The 24,494-nt window shown below is 37.4% G+C and overlaps 1 non-coding gene across 1 annotated transcript; it reads right to left on the bottom strand.

Moving 5' to 3' along the window:
• Positions 1 to 21,457: 21,457 nt before the first annotated feature.
• TRNAM-CAU (transfer RNA methionine (anticodon CAU)) lies at positions 21,458 to 21,545 on the bottom strand. The gene is given in 2 exon segments: positions 21,458 to 21,493; positions 21,508 to 21,545. It is a non-coding gene; the product is annotated as a tRNA-Met (tRNA).
• Between the last annotated feature and the right edge of the window lie 2,949 nt (positions 21,546 to 24,494).

The raw sequence follows: 24,494 nt of genomic DNA on the forward strand, positions 1-24,494 counted from the left end.
ATAGAATCTTGCCTTCCTTTCTATCTCCTCCCACTGCTTTCTTTATTCCTCTTCCTTCCTTCCTTATAACATCCCCAAGACCAGTGATGGACTGAGTCTCAAGCCAATCCAACTGACTTTGAGCCTTTGCATGGTTTGCTTGTACATGGGTGTCTTGTTCAGTGCTTCTCTCATTCTTTGAGGAGAATGGTACTCTCTGATTTTCAAACTGTATGGCAAAGTATTCCATCTCCTTTGGAAAGCTTGCATGTTGTCATCCCCTAACAACCTAAACATATCCTCAAAATGTGTAATTTCTTGCTCTTGGGCAGCAAGATACCTGGGTGCAAGTTGAGGATCATTTGCAATTAAATTATGTGTGTTGATGATAACCATTGGATTTGACTGCTCAGCTCTTATCATGAGAGGCTCTATTTTTTCCCTTGCCAATATCTTCTTCATTTCTACAACCCTTGCTTCCTCATGGTTCATCCATGATGCCAAATCCATTAACTGTAAATCCCCTAATTTTGCATTAGGGTCCCATACATTCAGATATGTCAAGGCCATGTTATACAAGTAGAACTCAGACATCTTAGCCCTATCCTCCAATGTGCTTTGATCACAAATATCAATGAACTGTCTATAATCCTGGAATGCAATAGTGCCTCTCTGTGCTAGGGTCTTGTTTTGGAACTCCAGCCACTGTTCCTTAAGGTATAATGTGTAGGACTTAGCTGGCATCCTGCATTGGAATGCCTCTAAAGATAGACTAGCCATGGTTTCTAATTGATTCTCTTTTTCTTGTAGTTGTCCTTTCAACCATGCATTTTCTGCCTCCAACTAAGTTTTCATTATGGTCTCTCTGTCCTTCAGGCTGCTTAGTTCTCTGCCCATCTCTTTGAGCTTCTCCTCCATGTGACCTATGTCCTCTACTCCCTTGGACTTGGCAATCTGCATCCATCTATTTGTTTTGGCTCTTTCTTTCTCAAGCTCAAAGAATAATGGGATGGAAAATTTTTGTGGAATGACCCTATCCCCTTCAATAAATCTGTAGTAGCAGTCAAGGTTAGGTTGAGGGCTAGCTTCCCTTGGCTCTGGGTCCTCCTTTTTTTGTTATTGTTGCATAGTCCCTTCCTTATCCAATTTTTTATTTTCCTGTAGGTTTAGCAGAGTTTCCTGTAGGATTGCCTCTGCTTCTTGTAGGTCCTATTGTGTATCCTGTAGGATGTATTTTCCCTTGGATGAGGCATATCTAATCACAAGCCTTCATCTTTGTCTTTCTCCTCTTCTTCACCTTGTTCATCAGTTTCCTCCTTGGCATCTTCCTCTGTTTCTTCACCACTTTCCTTCTCTTTTTCTTCCTCTTCTTCCTCATCTATCTCCTCTTCATCCCTCTCTAGATCCTCATCTGTTTCAGTTTCCTCTTCATCCCTTTCACTGGCAGTAGGGCTTTTGTCATATGTGAGGGCTTTTATATCCTCCTTTGTCTGTATGTCTCTGAAAGTTGCCCATGTGATAGGAATTCTAAGGTTGTGGAGGGCATCTTCTATGATGAGTCTAATTAACCCATGATGGGCCAGTTGCTGGTAGTTTCCTTCCTTCACTTTTATGCTCATATCTATCAAGGATTGAAGAAGGAAGTAGGGTATGCTGAGTTTGTGGTGAGGAGGTGTATCTGCTCCAAACCTCAATTCTTCAAGAAGCCTAAAGTGGTATCCATATACCACACTATACCTACCTTCACATGATATGTATTTTATAAGGTGGTAGCTTATTTCATTCCAAGGGTATGGTAGGCTTTCTCTTCTTACTCCATTCTTGTCTTCCATGACCTCCTAAGGGAAAGAAATTATTCTTTGTAGTTTGGCTATTTCCCTTGTCTTCTTTTCTCCAAGGCACTCCTAAGGGAAGTGTGGTAATTCTTCTTCTGATTTCAGGGGTGAGCTCTATGGAGAGGCCTCTCACCACAATAGTGACATGGGTCCTGGTCCATTGAATGAGGGAGAGAGCAAAATCTTTGGCTACTTCATCATCGTACCCTCTCAATTTCTCAAAGTACCCCAACCAATTATGCCTTGTGAATATTTCTAGCACAACAGGGTGTTGGTGAATCCTCACAGTGTTGATGGGCTCCCTTCTATTAAACTCCGTTGTCATTTTGTCTTGTGAATGGAGGAGCAGAGATGTATGACGCAAAATTTTAATGAAGGAGGAAATGGGACTGAAATTTCTGTGGATACAATTCCCTTATACAACTATCAATTGCAATCAAACTAGAAGATTTTGTGTTCCTTTCACTTGGAAAAATGGGAGGAAATGTAGATCCTACCTCCTTACAATGCTTGGTATGGCCAACCCCTGTGTTTCCTCCTCTGAAATTGCTCACTGCCAATCTTGTAGACTACCTGACTGTATCCTGTAGGATTCCTGTGGGATCCTGTAGGATTTCCTATAGGATCCTGTAGGATGACCTGTGCAGGAAAAATATGAAGTTTCCCTCTCCTTTAGGTTTCTTGAGGGCTGAGAGCCACTTTTCTAGAGTGAGCCTCGAGAAGATGAATACATGTATGTATGGGGATCAATGTTTATTTCCTCTTATGGTCAAGCTGAGTGAGGTGGTGTGCTAGTAGCCGAGGTACGAATTTCTATTTTTGGACCGTTGGTCCCCACTACCACATCATCATTCCCCTCACCTATTAATCAACTCCCACTTCGAGCATCTGTAGTCTTAACTACTTTCGACCTCATCCTCCTTTTCTTTGACTTGACTGTTGCCATGTATGTGAGGACTAATTTTTTTGTCCTCGTTGACTTAACGAAGGTGGCCAAGTTAACTGGCCACCTTTCGCTTAAACCAGCCTGTTCACAATCTTTACATCTTTTGATTACATTATGAAAATTATAGAGTGAAGCGAGATACTTACCTATGGTAACAATACCTTGATGAAATTTGTTGAAGAAATGAGGTGCTTGATGTATGTTAGCTGCATGTGATTTCTGCCTCTCTTGTTTTATATATATTTTCCTTTGATGATTTTCTTGATGTGCAGGTACCTGGTGTGGAGGATGATGATGTTGATGCTGCTCTGGAGGAGCTTCTTTTTCCCTTGGATCTCCATGCTTGAAACTTGCTGCAACCTATGATTTATGTTTGGTGGGATAGGCTGCTATAGGATTTCCTACAGGATGTCATGTAGCTGCTTCTCCCTCAAAAATTTTAATCATATTCCACTGTTGGGACTTGAGGATGATAAACATGGGTAGAGAGGAGGTCTAGGGGTGTGTGAATAATGACAACTAACCTTCAGGTGATGTTCCCCTTGCTCTCTATCTCATCTTTTTTTTCTGTGTTTTTTTCTTGAAAACTGTAAAAAAAATGAAAACTAATTTTTTTAATGATGAATGTAGGGGTGATCAAGGTGGAGAGTGGTATGGTAATGAGATGGTGATGTAGGAATTTTTTTTTTTTTTACATGGGTAGGTCATTTCCTTGCCCTAGGGTTACTTCCTCTAGGATTCCCAAGCCACTGTAATTCCTACAGGATCATCCTATAGGTTTTTAGGGGATCCTATAGGTTTACAGGGAATCCTGTAGAAAACACAGAATCCTTGCAAACTAAGTCAAATGAGTGAAAAAATGAAAGGAATGGTGGAATGGTGAAGGAAAATGAATGGAGAAATAAAAAATGAGTTGAATAGGTCCCTTTTTATTCTTCATTGTTGCTCTGATCGTCCTCCTGCTGACCTGCAAACAACATTTTCATATTTTTCTTTTCTCTCTCTTTTTTTTTTTTTTGAAAACAACTAGTCTGCCTCCAAGAGGTTTTCATCCTAGTTGCTTGCCTTGGGTGCCTCAAGAGAGGTTTTCACCCAGAGATCTTTTTATTTCTCTTTTTTTTTTTTTTGACACCATTGGGCCGCCTCAAGAGGTTTTCAACCCAATAGTGGGACTCAGGCGCCTCATGGAGGTTTTCACCTGAGTCTCCTTATTTTCTTTTTTCTTTTCTCAGTGACTTGATGAGGTAGGAGCTGAGACTTTCTCCACCACCATCACTGTTTTGTTGATACCATCAATGAACTCTTGCTTTGACAATGGCCTTTTGTAAACTTTCAATCTGTGCCCATTAACAAGTAAAGGAATGGCCTCTGCATCTATGGTTTTGATCTGCACTGAACCATTATCATGACATCTCTCTATAACATAAGGCCCTAACCATCTAGTCCTTAACTTTCCCTTAAAGTATTTATATCTGGAATCATATAACAAAGCCCAATCACCTTCTTGAAATTTCTTATCCTTGATGTTCTTATCATGCCAGATCTTCCTCTGAATTTGAGTTACCTCTGTGTGTAGGAGGGCCTGCATTCTGAACTCATCTAAACCATTCAACTAGAGAAATCTCTCTTTTTGTGCACTACTGAGATCTAGATCTAGTTGGGCTGCCATCCTCAATGTATTATACTCAAATTCAATGGACAACAAGCCTTCTTCCCATAGACCAGCTCATAGGGTGTGAATCTAGTGGTGGTCTTCTAGGTGGTATTATAGGCCCAGGTGGCCTCAACTAGTCTATCTGCCCAATCTTTTCTGTTGTTGCTAACTACTTTGGTTAGAATTCCCTCCAGCGCTCTGTTGGTCACCTCCACTTGCCCATTAGCTTGTGGGTGATAGGGAGTGGAGGTTCTATGCTTAATCTTGTGTTGGCTTAACAAGTCTTCAATCATGTTGGAGGTAAATTGGCTGCCTTGATCAGTGACCAGTTCTCTAGGGTACCCAAACTTGTAGAATACATTCTCCCTTAAGAACTCAGCCACCTTCTCCTCTGTTGCTGCCTTGATTGCCTTGGTTTCAGCCCACTTAGTTAGATAGTCAGTGCACACAATGATATATTGCTTTTTCTTGGAAGGAGGGTCAATAGGCCCAATGAAATCCATGCCCCACTTTTCAAATGGCTCGAAGGTAACTTGAGGTTGCAGAGGCATTTCATCCTTTAGAGTGGGCTTTCCCATCCTTTGGCACTGATCACACTGACTAGTATATATTTTCACATCCTGATGAAGAGTGGGCTAGTAATAACCAGCTTGTAACACCTTGAATGTTATCCTCTTTGCTGCAAAGTGACCTCCACAAGGCCCATCATGATAGGTCAGAAGGATGTCAAAGACTTCCTCCTCCCTGGCACATCTTTGAAGAATTTGACCCGGGCCTAGTTTGAAGAGGTTACCCCCAATCCAAGTGAATGTGGTGCTCTTCCTCACAATCTTTCTTTTCTCTTTGGAGGACAAATTTGGTGGGAACTGTGAAGATACCAAATAATTTGCTATGTCAGCAAACCATGGAGAGAGAACTGAAATGGCGAATAAGTGTTCATCTAATAACTGATCATAAACCATTCCTTCCTCACCTACAGGCAAAGTTAATCTCGACAAAAAATCTGCAACAACATTTTCCTTGTCAGACTTATCAACAATAGTTAGATCAAACTGCTGTAATAAAAGTAACCATCTAATAATCTGGGCATTCACATCAGGTTTATTCATTAAATATTTGATTGTAGCATGGTCAATATGTACAAATGTTTGATAACCTGTAATGTAATGCCTAAATTTGTTCAATGAATGCACAACATCCAGGAGCTCCTTTTCGATCATTGTGTAGTTCAGTTCGGCCTTTAACAGATTCTTACTAATAAAGTAAATAGCATAAGGAAATTTTTCATCTATCTGGCCTAGAGCTACTCCTATGGCTTTATGTGAGGCATCAGCATGTATATGAAAAGGAAGGGCCCAATTTGGGCCTTGGAGAATCAATGCAGTGGTCAACTTGGCCTTCAAGGTGTCCAGGGCCTCTTGACAGCTTTTTGACCATACAAACTCAGAGTCTTTGGCCAACAACCCAAATAAAGGAGAAGCTAACTTGCTGAAGTCTTTTATAAACCTTCGATAGTATCCAGCTAATCCTAGGAAACTTCTGACATCTCTCTGCTTTTGCGGAGGTGGGACCCTTTGGATGATAGCTATTTTGTTTGGGTCCACCTGCAGTCCTTGCTGGGATATTGAATGACCTAGCACAATCCCTTCAGTCATCAAGAACTCACATTTTTCGGGACTAAGGGATAGGTTCATTTCAATGCATTTGTTCAGCACCTTACCTAAGTTGGACAGAGCCTCCTGGAAATCACATCCATAAGGTGTAAAATCATCCATATAAATCTCTACTGCATCATGGACTAACTCGACAAAGATACTCAGGACTGCTCTCTGGAAAGTGGTAGGAGCATTGCATAGGCCAAAAGGAAGGACCCTATAGGCAAAAGTACCCCAAGGACAAGTGAAGGTGATTTTATCTTGGTCTTTCGGGATGATCTGGATTTGATTGTACCCGTTGAATCCATCTAGGAAAGAGAAACACTTTTTCCCTACCAGAACATCTAGCACTTGGTCAATGAAAGGTAGGGGGAAATGGTCTTTCTTTGTGGCTTTGTTTAACTCTTTGTAATCGACACAAATCCTCCACTTACCATTTTTCTTTGGAACCAACACCAAAGGAGAGACCCACTCACTGTCAGAGATAGGGTAAATGAATCCTACATCTAGCAGCTTTTGCAGTTCTTCTTTGACTATATATTTGAGAGTTGGATTCATCCTCCTTTGGGGTTGTCGGACTAGTTTGAAATCGTTTTTGATATAAATGTGGTGAGTACACATCAAGGGGTGCACTCCCTTCATTTCTTTGTAACTCCAAGCAAAGGAATCCAGGTGTTCCTTTAGCATGTTGCACAACTTTTCTTCTTGGTGAACAGAAAGAGATGGGTTGATTTTCAAAGTTCTCTCAGGGCCGAATTCTATGGTTTTGACATGGATAGGGGTGGAATCAGCTAAGCATAGATCAATTTGATGGTTGTTCTGGGTTTCCTTTACTACTTCTTCTAAGGACAATGTACTAGGAGTTGGAATTTGGAGTATTTGTTCAATCAAATCATCTTCATTCGGTTGTCCCCCTTCCATGGTTGTTTCTAAGGTATAGAGTTGAGCGGAATAAACTTCATCTTCTTCCTCCTCTTCTAGCCATAAAGGTAAGTCATGTTCTAGAGATGGCTGGGAAGGAGGATATAGGACTAACTCCTTGGACATATGCCCATTCTTGATAGTCATATTCCCAGCCTTGCATCTAATGTAGGCATCAGCAGTGGCTATCCAAGTTCTCCCAAGGATGAGAGGGTAACCAGTAAGCTTGGCCTTAGGCTGGAGAACTAGGAAATTTGTAGGGTATTCCCAAGAGTCAATGGATACCATCACATCTTCCACAATCCCCTTGGGGGTCACTGTGGAGCAGTTTGCAAGTTGCAGGACCATTGTGGTCTTTCTCAATGAACCCTGGAGGTTGAGCTTGAGCATGGTGCCCTTGGTCATCACATTAATGGAAACCCCAAGATCAATCAAATTGTGTTGGACAATGGTGCCATTGATGTGAACATCTACTATAGGGCTTCCAAGGTCCAAATACTTTGGACAGATTACCTGCCCCAGCATTAAGTCGGACAACTGTCCAATGACATTAATGGTAGGGACATCTCTTCTTCGCCTCCTTGGATTCTTGAAGCACTTCTCCTTGATCAACTTGTTGTAAATAGGCACATCTTTTATAGCTTGGAGAAGTGGAATTTTGACACATAGATTTTTCAATTCTCCCAGAAGTTCAGTCTCTTCTGGGGTAGGCTGGAGTGGTTGGGTTAATCTCTCAAGAAAGGGTGGTGGATTTACTTTAGGCATGCTTTCCTCTCTTTCTTCCTCAACCTCCCTAGGTGGAGGTAGAGGTTGGTTGTCCGGGAGTACCCTCCCAGATCTCAGGTTGATTTCCTGAATCTCCATAGCATAAGCAGGATAGGATGTCTCTCCACTGTATACTTGTTGTGCTTTTCGGTTGTTCGAGTTCGGATTTGGTTGGGCAGGCATATGGGGTTGTTTAGGTAGAGCAGGGTGTAAAATATGTGGCTGAGCAGGTGGTGAAGACAATAAAGTTGGAGCATTATTGTATGGGGGCCTCCACTCCCGAGGCGGTGCATTCCACTGAGGTTGTGGCAGAGCATATGGTTGAAATGACTGGCTGGTTGGCTGGGAATGATATTGAGGTGCAAAGGACCAAGGAGGAGGTGTAGACCAAGAAGGATGAGCAGGGCCCCCCATAGAAGGTATGGATGTGGTCTGGTTGGGGTTGTAATATGCATGGGATGACCCTTGCATGCCCTGCTGGTATGGCCTAGGCCCATGAGGTCTCCTTTGGTTTATGTAGCAGAGTTGTTCAGTTACCCCTTTAGCTCCTTGATATACAACTTTTAGTCCATGGAGAGAAGGGCACTTATCTGTGGAGTGGTTTTCTTCACAGACTGAGCAGATTTCAATAGAATTCAATGGACATTCATTCCTAGGGTGCCTCCTGGTGCATCTAGGGTAGAAAATTGCTAAGGCTCTCTCTGATTCCTCCTATTTTCTCTTAATGTGCATAATTTCCATCTGTAGGGCAAGGGTTTGCAGCATCTCACTCTTGAAATCCTCCAGCATGTTTCCAATTTCACCCTTAATGGATGAATTGGAAGAGGATGGACTGACCATAGGTTGACTACCCCTACCCTTTTTCCTAGCTTCCCTAGAATGGTTTCTAAAGACAATCTTGATATCCTCATAGGGTAACTGGTAGATGTCCCCTCCTACTAACAAGTTTAGGGTATCCAGAAGATCTTCCCTTACTCCTCTAAGTAGGACTAGCTTCAGTGACTCAGGGTCAAGTGTGCACCTGGCCCTTTTGTAGCTAAGATGGAATCTTTCTTCATAATCCTCTAGCGACTCATCATGCCCTAAGGTCATGATATAAAATCTATTGCTACTTAATGCTATGCTAGTATCATTTCCAAATATAAAATTTTCTTTGTTTTGGTTTTCTTATCCATAGAGAGTTTATCCATGAGCATGTGATTGTCAATTCATCTAACTTGGTGAAATTTAGTGTTTTTCATGAACTTAAAAGCATTAATTTAAATGGATGAATATCAGAATATAAAAACAAAGCAAGCACAAATAACAGAGCTCAATACACATCTTTTTGTTGAAGAAGTTCACCCCTCCTGGGCTACACCTCCTTGGTCTAGCTTCATAGTGTGAGCCTTTGTATTAGCTTCAATAGTGCTCAAATTGTTGTTACATGAATCCAATGCTCTTGGTACCTATTCCAATGAGCTTAAAACATTCAAATCTATCAGAATTGACTATTTTTTTACTCAATTTGGTTACCAGCTGCTCTGGGAATGGCTTCTAACACCTCGTGTCCCTAGGCTTCAAAAATCTTCAAGTGACCAAAAAAACCTATAGATGACCTATTTTGCCTATGAAACCTTCTCCAATGAGTTTAAAACATTCAAATCTATCATAATTGACTATTTTTTTACTCAATTTGGTTACTAGCTGCTCTAGGAATGGCCTCCAACACCTAGTGGCCCTAGGCTTCAAAAATCTTCAAGTGAACAAAAACACCTATAGATGACCTCTTCTACCTCTGAAACTTGCTCCAATGAATTACCAGCATTCCAATTAGCCAAAAATGGCTATTCATTCTCAAAATTTGGTTGAGAATTGAGTAATTTATGGCTCAAACAATTTTTCCTAGAAAACCTCCTCTAAATCTGGAGAACTACCAGTTAAGTCTGCCAAGTTTGGTGGCGGTTCCAGATTTAGTGGCTCCGCCATAAATCCCGTCAACTTAATTATCGATTAATTAAATGCTAAACTGATTAGTGGCACACTAATCTCGCTTAACAATTGGACCCTAGCTCCTGGTTCGGGAACTTGGTCACATGGGGTGGGGGCTGGCCCCGGGGGCTTTCTTTTTACCAAACTTGTAGAAGCTCTAAATTTTGCATATGATGTCGGTTTTTCAAACCGTTTACAGCATTGGAAAGATGGAGATGAACTCTATCCATTAATGTCTGAAGCAATTCTAAGAACTTTCATTTTTTTAGCTAAAATACTGATCCTTGATCATTCCTCCCCACTAGAAGCCTTTTGGACCCCAAAAGCTCTCTTGATCACTAATTATGTTGATGAGGGGACTGTTCCCTCATCCTTCCAGTCTTTATCCATTGAAATTTTCCTAATTTCATCATTTGGAGATTTTCATAAAAAGTCAAATTTTTCCTTGATTCCGATGACCATCTATTGTTGTCTTTGACACCGTCATGCTGCAATATTTCTGAATTTGCAGAACAACAATCTAATTTTGCAGAAAACATATTGTTCCTACCTTGGTCAAAAATCAAAGGAAACTTGGAATCTTTCTCACCTTGCACTTTGTCTCTATGGTGATTTTTAGTTGCTTTTGCCTTGTACTTGAGTCGACTCTTGCCCAAGTTTCTTCGCCATTGTAATGTGCCTTTTGGAAACCAGCAATGAACATTTGTGAAACCCATGCCTTCTTTTCCAAGCTGCTTTGTCCTCTTCTCTTTGACCTTTGCAACTTCTTGCACTGGCACCTTGTTTTCAACACCGCTCAACACCAATGTTGACTGTTGCCAATAATTTTCACTTTCTTTCAAAGGAAACTTGTTATCATTCTGAAACAACTCATTACAAATATAAGAATCTTTATGAAAAGTATGATTCAAAACATCTCTTTGTTTGATCATCAACAATGTCAAGTTATGACTTGCATTCACTAGCCTCTTCATTTTCCCTGCATTAACTAAAGAAATGTTCAGTTTCTTGCGATGAGCTCTCACAATATACTTCAGCCCATCTTTAAGAAAATGATATTTGTGCTCATAGCAATGAAACATCGCTTTCCTGTCATACAAATATGAACTTCCCAAGATAATTCCAGAAATGTGAAGTGGAACCTCGTCTAACTCGACTTCATCAACAAAGTTTGCAATAATAGCAATCTAAAAACGCATTTCCCTGTAACATGTAAATTGGCATCCTTAACTATCCAACCCAAAGGGTATGGTTTATTATGTGGTACGGTCTCAAGTTTAAGCTCTTTAACTAAGTCTTCTAAAATCAGGTTTGCTTGTGATCCACTATCAAAGAGTGCATCAATCTTGGTATGATTTGAGATTACTCTAACAGTGAACAACTCTTCCCTTTTGTCTTCATTTGGAGTGTTGTTGTGACTATTTGAGGAACTAGTACTTTCAACATGTTGACCTTTCAAACCCATAGTTGTAATTTTTGTCTCATCTCCTGAATCTGATCCTAAGTCTTTTTCAACTATAGCAACAGTTTTGCCCTTCTCTTCGGCTTTCAATCTATATGGTTTTAATTCTGGATGAAGTTGCCAACAATGGTCTTCATCATGGCCAGTCTTTGAATAGTTTTTGCATGTGAGTTTTTCCTTCTCTTTTTTGATACTTGCATTCTTATTTCCCTTCCATTTTCCTCCCTTCTCTTTTCCCTTACCCTCACTTTCACCTTTCTCCTCTATGTTTTGTTTTCCCCTTGCCTCAAGATGCGTAGCTTGCACACATACTTCATCTAAGTTGCTTGGGTTAAACATAAGGATAGTGTGCTGCAAATAGGAATGTAAACCTCCAATATATTTCAAGAGTGTGTCTTGTGAATTCAAGTTTACTCCTAATAAAAAAGCCCTTTTTCTAAACTCCTTTGTATAATCTTGGACTGTTTGGCCTTTAAGCTGCCTAAAATTCTGCCAACTCATAATGGCTTTTTGCATATAGGCTAAAGGATAAAACTGTCTTTTAATTGCAGAAACAAATTCAACCCAAGAAATGGATATCTTACCATGGATTCGCATTTCCTCTTGAGTCCTTGCTTCCCACCAAACTAGTGCAGCTCCTTCTAGCTTCAGTGAATCCAACTGGATCTTTATGTCGTCTTCTTAAAGGTTCCGAATTTTTCAATATACCTCAACTGTCGAATCCAATTGTCCAACTTTTCTGCATTCACTTCTCCATTGTACATGGGAAGTTCAAATTTTATGTCCAATTTCAGTAATGGAGTTTTTCCTTTTGGGGTTTTGGAATGAGTATGGGTAGTGGTGGTAGTGGAAGATGATGCTATGTGAGATGGTGAAGATGATGAGGATGGTGGAGATGGAGGTGGCTTTCTACCATTCCCTTTGGAATCCTTCTTTTCATCTTTTTTGTCCTCTGAGCTTCCTTCTCCATGTGGAGGTTTAGAACTCTCTCCAACCATTCTAGTGTTCCTCTCTTCATAGAGGACTTTAACCATCTTAGTCAAAGTATAGAAATATTTCTTGAATTCTTCCTCTTCTGAAGAGGGACCTTCATGCTCTCTTTCTCCAGACATAATGGTTATGGATTCAGGCTCAGAAATTTGTACTGATTGTACCTCTTCAATCACTTCAACCTCTTGTGCAATCTATGCCTCTTCAATCTCAACTGATGGAGATGGAACTTGAGGTGATTCAAGTGCTGCCTTGAGTGGTCCTTTGGGTGAGGATGATGCTTTCTCATCCTTCTTCCTTCTTGTCCTAATCTCAGGACTAGCTATCCGTATCTTCCCTTCTCCTCTCTGCAACTTCAACCTTGTAATCATAACAACAATTGCAACTATCAAACCCTTCAAGCAAATCAAGCAAGCAACCTTATGCTCTAATACCAACTTGATCTGAAATTGATTGCTAGTTAATGCTATGCTAGTATCATTTCCAGATATAAAATTTTCTTTGCTTTGGTTTGCTTATCCATAGAGAGTTTATCCATGAGCATGTGATTGTCAATTCATCTAACTTGGTGAAATTTAGTGTTTTGCATGAACTTAAAAGCATGAATTTAAATGGCTGAATAGAAGCATATAAAAACATAGCAAGCACAAATAACAGATCTCAATACACATTTTTTTTTTGAAGGAGTTCACCCCTCCTGGGCTACATCTCCTTGGTCCAGTTTCATAGTGTGGGCCTTTGTATTAGCTTCAATAGTGCTCAAATTGTTGTTACATGCATCCAATGCTCTATGTACCTATTCCAATGAGTTTAAAACATTCAAAACTATTATAATTGACTATTTTTTTACTCAATTTGGTTACCAATTGCTCTGGGAATGACCTCCAACACCTAGTGGCCTTGGGCTTCAAAAATCTTCAAGTGACCAAAAACACTTGTATATGACCTATTCTGCCTTTAAAACCTACTCCAATGAGTTTAAAACATTAAAATCTATCAGAATTGACTATTTTTTTACTCAATTTGGTTACCAGCTGCTCTAGGAATGGCCTCCAACACCTGGTGGCCCTAGGCTTCAAAAATCTTCAAGTGAACAAAAACACCTGTAGATGACCACTTCTGCCTTTGAAACCTGCTCCAATGAATTTCCAGCATGCCAATTAGCCAAAAATGACTATTCATTCGTGAAATTTGGTTGATAATTGAGTAAGTTATGGCTCAAACAGTTTTTCCTAGAAAACCTCCTCTAAATCTAGAGAACTGCCAGTTAAGTCCGCCAAGTTTGGTGGCGGTTTTGGATTTAGTGGCTCCGCCATAAATCCTGCCAAATTAATTACAGATTAATTAAATGTTAAACTGATTAGTGGCACACTAATTCCGCTTAACAGTTCGCCCCTAGCTCCTAGTTCGGGCGCTTGGTCACATGGGGTGGGGGCTTGCCCTTGGGGCTTTCTTTTTACCAAACTTGTAGAAGCTCTAAATTTTGCATACGATGTCAGTTTTTCAAACCATTTGCAGCATTGGAAATATGGAGATGAACTCTATCCATTAATTTAGGTCTGAAGTAATTCTAAGCACTTTCATTTTTTTTTGCTAAAATACTAATCCCTAATCATGTCATCCTAAAAATTTCCTCTTCAGTGTCTTTAGACCTACAGTAGTCTCGATACTTGTTGTTGAAGGCTTGTTGCATATGAGCCCAAGTTGTGATGCTATCCCTAGGTAAACCCATGAACCAGCGCAAAGCTGCATCCTTGAGAGTGGATGGAAATAGTTTCAACTTCTACTCATCATTGGTGTAGTCATAGGTTCAGCATATGACAACAAATTCAAATAAGAAAGTGTTTGGATCTTCTGAGGTCAGGCCATGGAAATGAGGAAAGATAGAGGGGCTTATATTCTTCATCTTAGTGTCCCCATTGGTTTCCCTAATGGGGAAGGCACCCTCAACTCTTTCTTTATTTCCTCTGTCATTTTTGTTTTCAGCCATTGGATCAGTGGGAATGGGTTCTTCTTCTTCTTCTTCCCCTGTAGGTTCTTCAAATATTTCAGGTTTCTCACCTAAGGGTTCCTCTAATTCACAGCCACCGAAGAAGAGGGAAGGTTGGTTGTTTGAAGCAGTGGGGGTATTTGGCAAAAATTTCCCTAAGTTATCCCTATTCCTACAAGGCATGAAAAAAATATTTTCGTTTTGTTTTGATTTTTTTTCAAACTTTGAAAGTTATTACAGAATTGAAATTGCAGACTGAATAAAAAATAACTAACTGAATGAAAACTAACTAATTGAATGAAATATTACTTGCAGAATGGAAAGGAAAGAAAAGAATGCATAATGGAAAAGAAAACAACTAAATTACTCTTGCAGAAATGAAACTACTAGTAGAATATCAGAAACAAGAAATGGAAGAAAGAAAGAAGTAATCATAGATTACTCAGACACTTCCCCAACAACAATGCCAAAAATTGATGAGCACCAGTATTGTAGCAAGAATGCTGCAACTCCTGGGGCTACCAACTTTACTTTATCAACCTGGGGTTCATACAAACTTGGAGGTGACAGTGTTGTATACACAAGTAAAAGTGATGGTTCTGACTTTTGTCACTGTTCAACTAGCAAGAGACCACTAGGTTTTTTCAAGCCATACTTCTATGGATTCAGAAGAAGCTTGATTACGGATGAGGGAAAGAGAAATCTACTCTAAGAGAAAGTTGGTCTACTACAGTAAGGAAAAAGACTGAAATCCAATGCTAAAACACACCATTTCCTACCTAACTGCTAAGAGACTATGTTTCAGAAAGAATGCTAGATTAAAATGTATGAAATTCAACTATCTTAAGCATGTAAATTCAAAGCATCAACATTCTACTACTGTGCATTTAAATGGCTACAACAAATCTGTTTTTTTTCCTTTTTGTTCTTTTTCCCTTTATATGGGGAAGTGTAAAAGCTAATCTCTTTTGGTGGTGTTGTAGGTGGCCTAGGGATGATGGTGGATGGCTAGAAGGTTGGGAGACCTTTAGGTGACCTTGTGTGGCTTCCTATAGGTTTTCCTTCAATTTGGCCTCAAAACATGCCACTACAGGAAAACCTATAGGATGTCCTAAAAACCTACAAGATTCTGTGTATTTCTACAGGATACAGCCGAGAGCAAAACGATGGGTGTTGAAGGTGATGGAATTCTTAGGGAAGGTGGTTGGTGGGTGGAATGGAGTGAAGAAATTTCTAGGATCACTCAGAACTCAAAACCAAGGTTGGGAGATGGTTATATTTTCTCAACATGCTTGGAGAAGTTTCCTTGAAAAATGATGAAATTGATGAGGGTCTTAGTGAAAGTGAGGAATGGTCATGGATGGATGATGTTGGAAGGAGGTTGCTTGCTATGAGATGTCTCTCTACTTCTGAAACACTTGCATTGCATCAAACAATGATATTTGCCCAAAACTCGTGTAAATAAGAAGAATTTCAATAAGCTAGAAAACAGAGTTTAATGAGCTAGCTATCTACTTCATGCATGAGGAAAATTTGCAGAATAAGATGAAATCATTGATGAGATCTACTGTAATACTGAAAATGGAAAAAATGATAATTAAATCCTACACTTGCAAACTAATCAAATGTTGGTTCAAGTACAATAAACTCTAAATTATATGAGAAATTAGAATTCTGTCTTTTTGGGGCTACATAGGGGTCATTTCCTCAAATCATGATCCCTGAAGAAAGAGGTGAGGCCAAGACACCTACTGACAGCTTTCTGATGCTCGTTTAATCCCTTCTAACCGACTACTGAAGTAAAGCACAAATGGAAGCAAACTAATAAACAAACTAATAAAATCTACACTACTTGCAATGAAATACTTCTAAGGACAATTTAACCATGAATCTATGAAATTAATCTAAGCGTATAGATACAAGAAGAGGAGACTTTACTGCCAGGGTTGGGCCCTAACCCAAGAGCTTCAACCCTCTAAGTTAACTCAGTACTGGCTCAAGAAAAATCTCATTCTCATTATCAAAATAGAAAATTACATAGCAATGTCTTCCACAAGTCTGGAGCTTAAAAATAACTAGTGCTTTTACAGTAAAAATTCGAATACTAATGAGGCTCTAGGTCTCTTTATTTATACAACTAAAGTCTCCAACAAATTACTTAAATCTAGGGAGGCTCAGCTCCCAAACTCGAGTTGAACTAATTCTTTGACTATCACTTGCTCGACTGCCTTTTGATCTTCATGACTTGGTTGCTTGTACTCCAAGCTAGTGTGATTGATGGAGGAATATTCGAATGAGGGAGGAGTAAATTAGGAGGATTTACCTCCTAAAATATCTCTTCCTTGTCCCATTTAAGTTTTAGCCTTTAATATTGCCAAAATTCCCTGATTTCTTCTCACAAACCTACATTATATGCACATTAGTCCACTAGGCATAATATCTCACTTTGACTCATCTTATTAAACAAAATATTATCAAAACATGTAATAAATTGTGAGAAGAGTTGATTTGACTAAGCTAGGAGGTCAATTAAGGTCCATAAAGTTACCCAATGATGAGGCTCATCAAAAGGCCCACGACCAAGCAAGAAAAAATGATAGAAGATTATGTGGCAAATTATGAGTAATTTCAAGTCTTAAATATTCAATTTTTTGTGTTTAAAACCCTTCAAATATTTTACTTCAAACCAGAAGGGTATGCAGCCCACTTGGAGGATTACGACTAGGATGAATGAGGCCTCTAGACCTTGTGGCTAGCCCTCAAAATAGTCCTCCAATGGTTAGATCCAAAAATGGCTAATCCCAAGCCCAAAACAAGTGATAAGACCCCTTCAAACGATGAATATAGGCCTGCAAAACACCAAGGGTTAGTTTAATAAATTAGGAGCAACAAATATAAACCCTAAGAGACTTGTGGCTAGGCTAAAAATGGCCAATGATGCTAGCGGCTAGCCAAAGGAAGGCTTACAAATAAAATTTTGAGCAACAAATAGGTCTATCAATCTGCAAAATCAAGCCCAAGTTAGATTTTTTATGAGAAAATGGAGAAAATTATTTACAAGATTTTTAAATTTGCATCAAACCCTTGTGAATCCCTTGGATAAATTTCTTTTGATGTAGAAGACACAAAGTGGTGGATAAAACCATCTTGGAGGCCTAAAAGAGGCCTAATTCCTTGCGGCCCTGAAGAGAGATGCCCAAAAGGCTAGACGACCTTCCCAAATGAGACGTTGACTATAAAAACCTAGTTGTCTTAGCCAGGTAAGGGATAGAACCCTCAAAAATCGATTCTTCCTTGATCCTTTAGAGAAATCAACTTGCAAAACAAATTCAAGGAGAAACCCTAGACGTATTCTTCAAATCCACAAGAAAATCAAGTTTAAAAACCAAATGGATATACACAAAAATGGAGAAATATGTACAAGGGTTGGAGAAAAATATTTACAAAACTAATTCACAAAATTTACAATGATTATGGCTCTTATAAGAAAATATGTTGAGTTAATGCACAAATAGATTAAATATAGATGAGTGACTTAATTTAATATGTGAGCAAAAGCCAAGATCTCTACAAAATAAATCGTTAGATAATTCTTGAAATTTAACACAATGGGCTCTTAAGACTTTATTGTCTTGGGAGTTTGTTGGTCTGACCGAAGACTTCCCCTCACACCCGAGATCTGAATACCATAAGGTCTCTACACACTTAAGATCAAGTTATTAGATCATTAGAGGTTATATAACACAATAAATCTCAAGATCTAGAGATACATGCTAGATTAATCGACTTAATATGCTTCTCTAAACCCAATAACTAATGCAAGATACTTGTGCAAATAGTTAATCTAACAACTCGCTAATGAAATAATAAATTATAAAAAATAAATTCAGTAGAGCATTAAAGGCATAATTTAGAAAAATATTACCACAAGAAGCAAAAGAGAAACACCACCATGAAAAAACCCAAAAGACTTCTTTATTATTCTAGAAAAATATTACAACCAACAAAGCTTAACTTAGAACTTAATAATGATCTTCTGATGATTACATTATATCAAATGAGGAGCAAATAACTTCCTTATATAGAGAAAGTGAGAGAATGAGACCCCTCCAAGTGGAAAATCAACTAGTTCCCTTGATCTATGGCTTGATCCTCATCAAAATAATTCAATCCCTTGATTATTGTTGCACAGATCTCCACAAAAAAGAAAATCTTGATTGTTGAGCTAAATGGACCAAGATTTGACTTCGAGGTGGTTTTGGACCACTGGAGAATTTTTCAAAAATAGAATTCTTGAAATTCCCTCATTCAACATAACCACTTGGACCAAAAATTTAGATTTCCTTGAGAAAGCAATTCTTTCTCGCCCAATGAATTTTCTAAGTGGGACTTCTGCCTTGGAAATGTGACCTTTCTCATAGTTTTGACTTCATTCCTTTTGGGAAAGGCCCTCAATATTTTTTAATAATTTTTGCATTTGGATAGAATTTAATTCTAGCATTTTAATTTTTGGCAAATTTCCAGCATAATTGTTTGACATTTTTCACTGGAAAATAAAAAAATTGACTTAAGAGAGGATTTACACATATTTCCACACTCAAAGTGTGTCTAGATAGAAATCTTAGGAGTTGAGGTGTAAAATAAAGTACTCATACCCAGTATACCTTCTATAGACAACACTTTTTTTACACCAAATATTACATAGACATCCCATATAAAAGGGGAAATTTCACAATTAAAACATGACCTCTAGACTCAACCAAATTTTGCGACACTTGACAGATGATCTAGTATGATGATTTACATAGACTTGATAAAACTAGGACTCACCTAAGACCTTACCATCGAGCCCCACTCTAGTTTTGGGGTATGTGTGGGAGAAAAACTATGCCAATTATAAGGGTTACAAAACATGAAAATTGGGGGAGGGTAAAAAACTCCCTAGAGTGAAACTCTTTGCTAAGAATCATAGGATTACCCAGATGTTTTACTTGACTTAATTGACATACTAGAATCATTTTTACAATAAAGGCCCACAAGGCTACAAAATTTGGGTTTACAATGACAATCTGGAAGTTGCATGATGATGATGATTTTGTAAAAATTTCATATGCTGACATGTACTCTACATCTTGGGGGAGTTGACACATGTGGGGTCAACACTTCCTAATGGAGGATGATTGATCCAAGTGTATGTCAATGAATCGTCGTGGTCAATAATTGTTTTCTACTCTTGGTGGTTTACAATCCCATGGTATCCACCTATGGTAATTGAAAGATAGAAGAAAACAAAATAAAAATCTAATTGTACAATTAGCTTTTACTATCTACAACCATTCGTTAGTTTTTACCACAATGATTTATGGTATTCACCTATGGTGTTTTGTATCCCATGGTATTTGAAATATAACGAAAGCACGTGACTCTAAGTGAAAAGGCACCCATAAATAATATAATATGAGCCTTCACCATTGTAAAAGCCATGAAGTTTTCTATGTTGTAGTCTTATGACATTTTACCATTTTATAAAAAGAATTAAGCTCTTTCATGTTTTTTAAGGGTGGTTCACGGACACTGAGTGGTCGCTACATCCACGGAAAAATCAAGGTAAATCAACCCGAAGGGATCTACCGCTGGCCAACTAACAAGGCCTAACCCCAAGGGCTTTGAGGAGATTTGACCTAGTGACATCCCAATAGGCGAGGTATTTAGCAACACGAACTCGACCATTTGAGCTATCCCTTAGGGTTTTAGTTATCCCTTAGCTCTTTCGTGTTATTATTTCTTCTACATTATTTTCTATATATTTGTGACAAATTACATTTTTATATTTCCTCTAAATTATTTTTATATACACATGTGATATATTCTATTGTTGATATTTAGTCCCATTCCTCTCATAACCTGGATCAATAGCTCCCTCAATGACCTTCCTCTTTTTCAGTGCTTAATGCCTTACCCAACAAGAACCCATAATGCATCTCTATGCAAAAATGTGAGTTTGGGACAATTTCCCTTGATTTTCTCAAGCCATGAAAAAATTTATCCAATCCCTCACTATATTGCCATCTATTGAGAGCATGTTATGCCTCTCCTTGTGGTTACACACAATATAATTGCTTGTCCCTCAATTCTCATGGGTTTTCTTCTCCCTTCTATTTCATGTCAGATCTACCAAGTTATGGTTAGATCCTAGAAGTCTATGGATGGGTACTTTTTCCCATACCTTAGATGAGATAGTTGGGTTCAGATCCCAACTAACTCATAATTATGGGAGTTGTAGCTCCATTACCAACTCTTCCACCATTGATTGTTTTCTTGGGAAAATTGACAATCTTGGATATTTTATACATTTGGCTCAACCAAATAATTTATTCGTAGGGATTATTTCCATGGTTAGGTTTGCAACCATATCCCCCTTGGCATTCTCCTCTCATGGCTTCTCATGGTCCATATTTAGTTGTTTGGCATTTTAAATTAAAAATATAATTACAATTGTTCCAAGTTTTTAGCCCATTCACATTTGCATGCCCACACAAGCCATTCACCTAATTAATTAAAATATCAGTGGGGGACTAAAGACTGGGGTGTTACAAGTATAGTAATATAGTGAGAGGCAAATCCTATTAATAAATCAAACATTTATACATTGTGAAATGCATAGCAACGCAAACTAGCTAGAAATGTGGTAGCTTATCTATGAAGAAAGATGTGAGCTTTGTTCACTTACAGGTTGATGATGATAATCTAATTTTAAGATCAGGACCAAACTAGATACCAAATTGGTGTATGAGACCCTCTTATTTGTGGGACAAGGGACTCTGACTCTGCACAATTATTTGATTACTAGAATGTACAAAGGTGCACATATTTAGTCCCTCTAGATTACAAGAGGCTCAAATGGTTTTTTAACATAGAATGCTAAACTCCAAGAGACAAAAAACTTAAATATTCAAAATGCTAACTCTTAAAAATAAATTGACAAAAAGTAATATAAACCTCAAACTATCTAATATACACATCAATCTCTTGAAGTCATAACTTTCACATACAAACTCTAAAACCTCTCTAAACAAAAAAATTTAAGCCAAAATTCTAGCTCAAATAAACCTCCATTTAAATGCATAATAATCCATTGACAAAACCCCATGAACAAAAAAGTAAAAAAATTGAGTGAAAATTCTAATATGGTAACCATCATAAAGCCCCAAAAACCATTGTTATAAAATATCGCAAACCCACCGAATGGATCCACTAACTTCCGTTTGAAATAAATTTGAAAAAGGGGTTGGGGTGAGAGAGGCTCGAACTCTCAACCTCAGGATTTCTCAACGCTAGCTATGAGACCTACGCGCTAACCAACTGCGCCACCACCCCATTGTGAACTCTACGGGTTAACAAATTATTTTATAACAATAACGTTAAACTATTTCATTTTTTCATTATTTGTTAAAAATAAAATATTTACAATAAACCAGTAATGTAATTTACCGCTGGATCCTTGATATATACATATCGTGGTTCAGAACAGGTGATTTGGTTTTGTGGGGAAGGAAATTTGGGACAGATATATTAAATAAAGATAAAATGATTATGTTTTTTTTTCCGAATAATTTAGTTTTTTAAATAATGGAAAATTTTATTATAATTTAATTTCGTTAGAGAAATGAAGAATAAGGATAACTAGTTTTGACTATTATTTATAAATGCAAAATACATTATTTTTATTTAACAAAATCAATATCATTTAGAAGAATTATTTATGGTCATCATTAAAAAACGGGCTTTTTACTCTTGCTATATACTTTTGAATGCATTAAAAGAATATATATATATATATAAACTTTAAATCAAATAAAAAACACATATTTATAAATACTGAAAATTTCATTTAATAAATTTAAAACATTTTGAACTCAGTGGAGATTTTAAACCTATTATATTATATTATATTATATTATATATATATATATAAAAGGAAAAGTAAAGAACTATTTAATGGATTAATTATTATTTAATATACATGATACGAAGAGATTATGGGATTAAAAAACATATAAATACTGAAAATTTCATTTAATAAATTTAAAACATTTTTAACTTAGTGGAGATTTTAAACCTATTAGATTAGATTAGATTATATTATATTATATTATATTATATATATAAAAAAGGAAAAGTAAAGAACTATTTGATGGATTAATTATTATTTAATATAAATAATACGAAGAGATTATGGGATTGTTCACCTCTAAATGGATGATTTTCGACCGAGGTTTTTGTTTCAAGATTTTAATTAAAAAAAAACAATTAATACGAAAATTTATATTAAAATATATTTATTGGTAATAGATGTAATTTAATAAAATTTTAATAATTATTAAATTTATAAAATGTATCGTTAAAAATATATAATTTTTTTATATCAAAGTATATATTAATAAAAATGATTATTATATAATGTACAAAATTTAAATAAATTATACTATATTATAATTGTTTAAGAGGTGTAGTATATAGTCTAGTATAATAGTAATGTGTGATTTTGTTTGTGCTCAATGTAGAGTTAATATGTGTCTTTTAAAAAAATAGTTACTAAAAATTTTATAGTCTAATTAATAGATGAGCATTTTTTCTAGTTAATTTTAACCAAAATTTAGCAGAAATTTTTTAAAACTTGAGTTTAATTTATAGAATTTGAGTTCTCCAATGGATTTTTAGGGTGTTGAATCTATTTATGCATTCAAAAATGTATTTTAAACAACAAAAAGTCACAATCCTCTAGGTTAAGTTAGACTACACTAATAATCATTTTAAACAAAGATTTAGTGATCGTATATAATGAAAAATAAAATTCATTCATTTTTAATAATTTATTTTTCATAATTAACTATTTGAAATTTACATGATTTTTATTTTGTTATTTGGTTATTTTTATCTTTTATTAGTATTCAACCGAGTTATTATGGATCTTAAAAGTAGAATATGATCCCTCAATCATGTTATGATCAAATAATATTATCATTATAATATAAAATAGTTAATGTTAAATAATTATTTATATAATTATTATGAAAATTAATTGCTATTAAATATTAATTAATTTATAATAATTAAAGATTAATTAGACAAGTTATTTTTTTACAGTATCCTGGTCCCCTTTCTGTGTAAAAGTGGATGCATTGTTAAAGATTAGCTTAATAGTGACCTTTGTTGCTACTACCTTTGATGCGTCTGCCAAACCCTAACACCTTCTAATGGCTTCCGCAGAGGGGGTTGCTCCCCCTCCGCCTCCTCCTTCTTCTCATCCTGAAAAAGTTGTTGTCTTTCAGGGATTAGTGGCTTCTCTCCCTAAGTGTTCGTGATTGATTGAAGCTCCTTCCAAATTTGTTAAAAGGAATGATGAAGTAAGAGACGTTGCCTTACCTATTGGTGCGCGTCAAACCTCTCTGGCCTATTCTGAGTGAGCTCTGATTAGGGAGTTTATTGAGATGTGGTCCTCTCCTAGATCTATGGAAATCTGGATAGAAAAGACCTAGAGATCCATGATGAAGGGGAATATCACCTTGTTTGTTGTCGGTAATCATTTCTTTGCTTTCTTATTTGAGCTATAAGAAGATCGAGATGTCATTTTCCGGAACAACCCATATTTTTTTGGATCTCGAGGTATGTATCTGAACAAATGGACTTTAGATTTTAACCCTGATGAGGATATCTCCACAGCTATCACATTTTGGGTCAAGCTTCCTCGACTCCCTCTCTCCTATTGGAGTGATGATTGCTTAAGGGCCATCGGAAACAGGTTGGGAAAATATTTGGACAAACATGAACCCAAGGGCTCTCAATTTTCCCTTGCGAAGATCTGTGTGGAAGTAGATATGGAAAAAGGTCTACTTGCTGAGATTAATCTCACTTTGGGAGAATGGAAGCACATGTAAATTCTAGACTACGAACAAATTCCATTTAAGTGCCTCCATTTCCATTATGGCCATTTTGCGAGGGACTGCTCCAAAGAATCACATTAAAAAAACTCGGACAACTCAGCCCCTCAGGTGGAGTAGTGGAAAATGAAAAAAAAGGGTGGATCAAAAGGGAAACGCCCGCTGCAAAAAATCCAAGGAGCAAAAGGCAATAACACAACTTCTACTTCATCCAATCCTTTCAACGCTCTCTGTATTCAAAATGATGAGGAGGAAGGCCCCAATCCACCAGTTGTGGATGAGAGTAAGGAGAATGAGTCGGGCAATGAAGGATCTGAGGAAGACGATATTAATGAGGAAAATATTCCAAAAGCTAAATAAGCAAGGAAATCCGCCCTCCTACAAG

Source organism: Pinus tabuliformis, chromosome 5_1, assembly GCF_031772625.1.
Source record: "Pinus tabuliformis cultivar Carrire ecotype Pingquan chromosome 5_1, CPIR1, whole genome shotgun sequence".
In the NCBI taxonomy this organism is placed as follows: domain Eukaryota; kingdom Viridiplantae; phylum Streptophyta; class Pinopsida; order Pinales; family Pinaceae; genus Pinus; species Pinus tabuliformis.